The 8,341-nt window shown below is 45.3% G+C and overlaps 1 pseudogene; it reads right to left on the minus strand.

The window, feature by feature from the left end:
• Nucleotides 1-309: 309 nt before the first annotated feature.
• On the minus strand, nucleotides 310-428 carry LOC133375704 (5S ribosomal RNA; annotated as a pseudogene).
• Between the last annotated feature and the right edge of the window lie 7,913 nt (nucleotides 429-8,341).

Consider the following 8,341-nt stretch of genomic DNA (forward strand, 5'->3'; position numbering starts at 1 on the left):
CTCCTGTAATGTGGCCAGTAGTTTTTCTTCCATAAACCACTGGCTGCCTTCCATTAGATCACATAGCAGATACAATCCTCTTTCCTCCCATTACTTATACTGCTTGGATGAAATCTGGGCTATCCATGAGCAGGAGGCTAGAGGACACTGGCATGCATGGCATGGTATAGTATGGCATGGTATGTTGTAGTTGTTATATGCCTTGAAGTCAACCACAACTTATGGTGACCCTAGGAATCTTTTTTGATATATTCATAGGGTTTTCATGGTAAGAGGTATTCAGAGGTGGTTTACCGTTGCCCTCCTCTAAGCCTACAGCACCGGGTATCCCCAGGCAGTCTCCCATCCAAGTACTAACCAGGCCTGACCCTGCTTAGCTTCCGAGATCAGATGAGATTGGGCTCATTCAGGGTAGTATGGCCATAGACATGGCATGGTATAGTTTATTTATATACTGCTTTTTGGCCCAACAGCCCCCAATACACCCATCATTTCCACATTCTTTAAGTCATACTTAATGAGGATTGCTAATATTTACCAACATTACTGATGTAAGTAGGAGAAAGGTAGCAACTCCATAGACATCCATGTAGCATTTGGGTGGGCAGATATTATGATATGAGCTGTTTCATCTGCACTGTTGTATAAAAGAGGTGCAAAAGCAGGAGTCCAGCTTCCCCTTCTCGAGTCTCTCTGACCATGAATGCTTTACTGATCCTACATTGCTTGCCATGGTTGACATAACTCTCCAACAAGGGCTGCCATTGCTTAGGATACTGATCTCCCATTACTACAGGCTACACATGGAATAGGAAGAGAAACCATGGGAGAGCCATAATCTTTAATACAGTGATCCTCCACAGCCAGGAGAGCTGGAGATGGCTCCACACCTCTAGGTGGCTTTTTGCTCCTTAATCAGCAGATCAAAATTCTACTGCCTGAGTTGCCTTAGGTCCTTAGGAATAACTCCCAGGTGGCCAAGACTCCCTGGTTGGTGATTCAAGCTTGTGACGTCCCCTAGGTTGACCTGATGCCATAATGCCATACTAATGTACAGCATCTCAGACCTGGACTTTCTGACTTGCAGCCTCTTGAAACCTACCAAGGATATCTCTGAGTTCCCCACCCATCTCCTCTGGATTCTCAAGTACTACATAATCTAGTCAGCAAAAAGACCTATAGTGTGTGAGGCTTCATTCAGCTTCACCCCTCTCATCTTAAGGGAAGGCCCTAATTATCATAGTTATCACTATCATGAACAGCGAAAGAGACAAGGGGCTACCTTATCTGTGCCTTGTTCCTTGCTGCCACTCCTGTCATAGGTGGGTTCCTTGTTGCTCACCTGCTGTGCCCACTGGCCTGTGTGTGTTGTTTAACACCAGATCGGTACACAATAAGACCACTGTCATCCATGATTTGATTGTGGATGAAGATGCTGATTTGGTGTGCATTACCGAGACCTGGATGGGTGAGCTGGGAGGAGTTGATCTGACCAGCTTTGCCCATCTGGATACTTGGTGCAACACCAGCACAGGCTGCAGGGACGGGGGGGAGGAGTTGCTGTGGTCTACAGAACTGCCACCTCTGTCACCAGGACACCACTCTGTCTTGGGTCTGGCTGTGAGGGCCTGCACCTGGTGTCGAGCCAAGGAGACCATAAACTAGGGTTGCTGCTGGTGTACCATCCACCTGCTGCCCAGCAGCTTCTCTGACTGAGCTGGCGGAAGCCATCCTGGCTGTGGTGTTTTAGGAGCCCAGAACAATATTGCTGGGTGATTTCAATGTCTATGTGGAGGCTGCCTCTAGTGTTCCGGCTCAAGACTTCATGGCCTCCATGACGACCATGGGGCTGTCTCAAGTTGTCAGTGGCCCAACACATAGGGCAGGGCACACCGTCAACTTGGTTTTTGCTCCAGATGGAGGAAGGGGTGGTCTGGAGATGGGGGGGTGGATGTCACCCCATTGTCACGGTCAGATCACTTCCTGGTGAAGTTTAGACTTATGGCTCCGATCCTTCCCTGCAGGGATGGTGGACAGATTAAGATGGCCTGCTCCCAAAACCTAATGGAATCCACAGGATTTCTGAATGCCCTGGGGGAGTTCCCAGTAGATAGAGCAGGTGACCCTGTTGAAGCCCTTGTCATGCTGTGGAACAGCGAGGCGCGTCAGGCTCTGGTTGCCCCCAAGCCCCCTCTCTGGCATTGTGGAGCCTGGTTTGCACCTTGGTACACCAGTGAGCTAAGGGCAATGAGACAGGCTGGATGACGGCTAGAGCGCAAGTGGCGAAAGACGTGCCGTGAAGCTGATAGGGCATGAGTAGAACATCATAACTGGGTCTACTGTGTGGCAGTGAGGGTGGCGAAGAAGGCCCACTTCTCTGCCTCCATTGCATCCTCAAGTAGCTGTCCAGTGGAGCTTTTCCGTATTGTCAGGGTCTGTTGACATCAACTCCAAGAAATGGACCTTTGGAGGTCCACTGCGAATTGTTTGCAAGGCACTTTGAGGGTAAAGTTGCTTGCCTCCGTAGCAGTCTTGATGCCCCATCCACATCTACTGTAGTCCCCAGTGAGGTGTACAGTGCAACGTCTGTTGCAACTTCTTGGGAACGGTTTCAATTGATGCAGCCTGATGATGTAGAGAAGGTGCTTGCTATCATGCGGCCAGCAACGTGTCCTCTTGACCCTTGTCCTTCTTGGCTTATTAAAGCTTGCCGAGGAGGTTTGACCAAGTGGATCCAGGGTGTAGTCAATGCATCACTGTGGAAGGGAGTGGTTCCAGCCACCTTGAAAGAGGCGGTGATCCGACCACTCCTGAAAAAGTCCACCTTGGACCCATTGGTTTGTGACAACCACCTACCGGTTGCAAATACCCCCTTTTTAGGGAAGGTGATTGAGAGAGTTGTGGCGCACCAGTTGCAAGTACTCTTGGATGAAACAGATTATCTTGACCCATCCCAGTCTGGGTTCAGGCCTGATTATGTGACTGAATTGGCCCTGGTTGCCCTGATGGATGACCTTTATCAGGAGAAGGACAGGGGGAGTGTGACCCTGTTATTCTTACTTGATCTCTCAGTGGCTTTTGATACCATTGACCATGGTATCCTTCTGGGCCAACTTGCTGAGATGGGTATTGGAGGCACTGTTTTACAGTGGTTCCAATCCTATCTCCAGGGTCGCTCTCAGAGAATAGCATTGGGTGACTGTCTTTTGGCCCCCTGGCAGTTGTGCTGTGGGGTGCCACAGGGTACTATCCTGTCCCCCATGCTGTTTAACATCTATATGAAGCCCTGGGGAGCAGTCATCAGGAGCTTTGGGGCAAGGTGTCAGCAGTATGCTGACAATACCTAGCTCTATTTCTCCATAACATCTGAATTGAGAGAGGCTATGCAAGCCCTTGACCGCTGCCTGGACTCAGTGGTGGGCTGGATGAGGGCCAATAAACTGAGTCTGAATCCTAGCAAGACAGAGGCACTGAGGGTTGGTGGTTCCCGAGTTTGGATAACTGGTCAGTTGCCTTCTTTGGATGGGGTCGTACTCCCTCTGAAGAGCAGGTCCGTAGTCTGGGGCTGCTCTTGGATCCATCTTTGTTGCTAGAGGTCCAGGTGACCTCAGTGGCTACGAGTGCCTTTTACCAGCTTCAGCTGGTAAGACAGCTGCAGGTGTTTCTGGACCGGGATAGCCTGACCACTGTTGTCCATGCACTGGTAACCTCCAGGTTGGATTACTGTAATGCGCTCTATGTGGGGCTGCCCTTGAGGTTGGTCCAGAAGCTGCAGCTGGTGCAAAATGTGGTGGCGAGACTGGTCACTGGGGCAGGGTATTGCCAACATGTCACCCCACTGCTGAAACAATTGCACTGGCTGTCCATGTGCTACCGAGCCAAGTTCAAGGTTCTAGTTTTGGTTTACAAAGCCCTATACAGCTTGGGACCAGGATACCTGAAAGACTGTCTTACCCCTTATCAGAGCTTGGAAAAGTTACTTTTTTGAACTACAACTCCCATCAGCCCCAGCCAGCATGGCCGCTGGATTGGGCTGATGGGAGTTGTAGTTCAAAAAAGTAACTTTTCCAAGCTCTGCCCCTTATATACGCAATCGATCACTGTGCTCTGCAGGTGAGGGCCTCCTGCAGATATCATCTTATCAGGAGGTCCGTTCTGCACAACATAGGAAACGGACCTTTAGTGTAGCAGCACCTACCCTGTGGAATTCCCTCCCCTTAAATATTAGGCAGGTGCTCTCTCTGTTATCTTTTTGGCCCCTTTTGAAGACTTTCCTCTTTCTACAAACCTTTTAAGTTGAGACCTATCCCAGTCTGTGTCTGTGCTGGAATGGCTTTTTAATATGTTTTTTAAAACAATATGCTTTTAACCCTTTTAAAAATATGTTTTTAAAACTTTTTAAAAAAATGTTTTTAAAGTTGTTTTGTTTTGGTGTATTTTAAGGTCAGTTTTTATGATGTTTTTACGTGTTTTTACGTGCACCCCCCCCGCACTCCCGCTAGTGACGCCGCTGAGTATATGCATTGTGAAATAAACTAATTTAGCCTCTGAATCAGAATTGCTGAAAATATCCTGGCTTTCTAGATGTGAACCCCTCTTGGATCTTCTAGTTCTGAGAACCTACATCTTGGCTGCCACCAAGAGGAATGTCACTAAATACTTGTACACTACCAGCCTTTTTGAAGAAGAAGGAACAAGTGCAGACGAGTGAAGGACCAGGGATAAGAATCTGAGATGCAGTGACCTCTGACTACAGCCTTCATGGCACTCCGAAAGCTGGGATGGCATTTTCTACAAAATAGTGGCTAAGCTCCTCTTATCCCTGATCTTGGTCCTGGCTAATAAATTTGGACTGAAATGTCAAGAATGGGACCAAGGTTGCAAAGTTTGTGTCCTTAGCTTCAAAGTCACTGGGGCATGGTTGGAGACAGAGATTATTCTTATTTTGACTGCCACAATATCAGGGAGAGAAGAGCTGAAGAGACTCAGGTATCGTCTCGCCAGGAGTAGGTCTTACGGTGCAATGAGAAGAATGTATAATCCCTGCTAGATGAATTGTCTACCTTCCACATATCCATCAAGATGTAGGACCAAAAAAGCTCTGCCAGTCATCCTAAGGACCTAGACTCCCTCAATGACTTCCCAATTCTGTCCTGCCTGCTGTCCAGCACAACAGTGAGATCCCTCCCAGAATTACTATCCCTGTTTGAAATGTCTCCAAGTGGTCTAATGCTTTTTCAAAGAATTCTCTCTGCTCACTAATGGAGCAATACAACAATTGTAGATTCACCAGTTTTCCCTCTCATCTTTAGCCCCAAACTAGCATGGTTTGGTCATAAAAATAGCTACAAGATTTTGAGGAGCCAGACATGGGAAATTGTTCTGCAGTCCACGCTCCCTTACTCAAGTCCTGCCTCTGCTTTGTCTCCTGCAACAACACTATGTCATGTTGCTTCCTTTTTAAAATTGCTGACACCCTGAATTGCTTCATTGAGGTCCTCAGGCCTTTAACATTTGAAGTCACCACCCTGACTGCACCACCAGTCTGCCTTAGTCATTCCACCTCGTCTTTGCATTGCAACTTGTCCCTCTTTAACCAGTGCCCCCCCAACATTTCTCGGATTCCAATTTATCCCTAGAACCATTAACTGAAAGCAATTCCCCCTACTAAACCCCATCACTTTCTCACAGCCCCTAATCCACACCTACAGGGGTCCGTCAGAAGAAAGAAATTTAGACCAACCAGGATTGAGTCCAATAGTGGCAGTTAAATACTTGGGCTCATTACAGTCCTTCTTCCTTCTCCCTCCCACCCTGGCCCATACTTATATGTCTGCAAACAACTCATGGTGTTTAGGCTGTCCTACCAAAATACATCATAGTACAATTTGTAAAGTAGAGAGTGAATATCCAGCAGAGGCTGCTTCCCTGCACAGTTCACTGATATAAGATATTCTACAGCAACATTTGCTTTATATTACAGTCAGTTCTCAGCATTGCGGACTAGCTGCTCAGTGGAGGATCACTGGTTTTTCCTCTTCTGCAGGACTGCATCATCGGTTTCATCACACAGTTGTCCGTGGGATCATTGCCATCAGGGCCCAGGTATCCAGCAGGTAAACCAACTGCCTTTCCCTCACTGCTACTTTCATTGCTACAGATAAGAACTTATCATCATCTCAAACCATAAACTTGAAAGGGAAGCCCCACCTATATTACATTGCTGCTTTCTGTAGTCCCTCAGTAAATGGTTTAAAGCTCTGGCTCCATTGCAGAGCAGAGGAGCACAAGTCCTAAAAAACTTGTAAACTTGCATCTTTGAATCCAGATCTCTAAGGCTGTGGAGGGCTTGGTAAACCATTTTCTTGAGTTTATGTGTTTCAGATCTCATAATTACATAGTGTGGTTGCCCAGATTCCTGAAGCCGTGGTCTTAGGGCTCTGTGGCCCCACTCAGTATTATCCTCAATCTTAATGCCCAGATCCAATCCTGCAAACAACTGCAAGAAGAGGTCTATACTGTCCCCATGCCCCTCACACTCCAAGAGTCTATGAAAAATATATTCTGTCTGTGGCTCTTGTCCACTTGATATTCGAGTTTGTAGTTTTTGCCAAGGAACTTTATTTCACTCCAGATTGAGGCCCAGTTCCATAGTGGTGCTGGTCATTTCTTCAATGTCTTCTATGCTGCCCAAGACCTCAGCTAATCCTATTCAATCAGGGTCAGTATTAGTGCGTAGTTAGTGCTGCAGACCAATCAGTGGCCAAATCCTGGCAAAATTGTTGCATTAGCTATATCTGCCCCTGCTGTCACAGATCTCATCAATTTCATGATTTTAGTCACTTTCAGGTAGGAATGAGCAAGGTATTTGATACAGTTCACATTTCAATCCAAATTATCACATTTGCACTTTTCAAAACAATGTAACTGAAACACAGCCATCCTTTGAAATTTGCAACTTATTTGAATTTTGCTATGCAGTTCGCCAGCCAACCAATGTTTATAAAATGTGTATATATGATGAAAGTGTGCATAAAAATGAATACGTGCATGAAAATAGCATACAATGTATTACATTAAGATAAATTGTTTTACATTTGCCAAACCTGCATACAAAAATGCATTTATTAGGCGAACAGAATTTAAGATTGGAAAATGAGAAACTGAAATAATTGAAATTGACAGATGTTTTCATCCCTAGTTTCAGGCCCCCTCCTTTTGCCATTTCTACTGTGTCTGAAATGTCCAGACTGTCAGATTACCATGCTGCCACAAAGTCTAATCTGGGAGGTTTCCCCCCCCCAGAATCAGTACCCTCACATATTACCTCTCTAGTAGTGCAGTTTCAGTTCTTAATTAGTTCTGTAAGTAATCACCACTGCAATTTCAGACCACTTCAGGAGCAGAACATTCCATTTAAGCCAACATTACACTCTCCAACAGGCTACACTCTTTTTTTTTTAAATGCCTCCAGATTCCATCACCTGCTCTGACAGACTCCATCATGCTAGATAAAAGGCTCCACTCTTTGCTTCTCAGGGCCTTGTTTAGAGAAAACCTCCTGGGACTGACAACATGGTGTTGCTCAGAAGGCCTAATATGGTCCAGGGACAGCAAGTTGCTGACCTCTAAATTAAACTGTGTCATGTTCAGTGATGAATGATAAACGTAGGGGGTGTAAATGAGGTGAAGTTGTCATAAGGTACGTATACAGAACAGATAATTCATCTACCTGAATAATGAATAGTGAATGACTGTGAACTTACATTTTTTAATTATTGAAAGTAGTGTATGCTCTGCCATGGGTGTCTCATTTTATTGTTTTCAGTTCATATGCTGTTATTTTTCTGTGCTGCTTTTGCGTTTTTAAAGCTGTTTTTATTATATTGTATACATCACCTTGTGGCATATATGTGGCATATGTATAATAATAATTTTATGTTCAAAAAGCTTCATAAGAAAAGATAATGACAAATAAAAGGCTGAAATAAAAGAAATAAAATAAGTGGAATCAGAAATGGAGAGGGGAAGATCTGTCATAAATCTGTGGATATTTCACAAGCATTTGCTAAATTTTATGAAAATTTATATTGTTCAGATAACCCTGCCTGAGTATATAGATGCATATCTAACTAAACTTAAACTTCCACAACTATCACAAGACCAGTGTGCCATGTTGACAGAAGAAATTTCTGAACAAGAGATTAAAGATGCAATCACTAGGCAGAAGCATGGGAAATCTCGCAGGGTAAATGGCTTTAGTGGGGAATTCTATAAGACCTTCAAAGAATAACTGCTCCCCCACCTGAAGCAGTTGTTCAATGCTATTCTAAATGACACA

The sequence above is a fragment of the Rhineura floridana genome, chromosome 1 (genome assembly GCF_030035675.1).
Source record: "Rhineura floridana isolate rRhiFlo1 chromosome 1, rRhiFlo1.hap2, whole genome shotgun sequence".
NCBI lineage: Eukaryota > Metazoa > Chordata > Lepidosauria > Squamata > Rhineuridae > Rhineura > Rhineura floridana.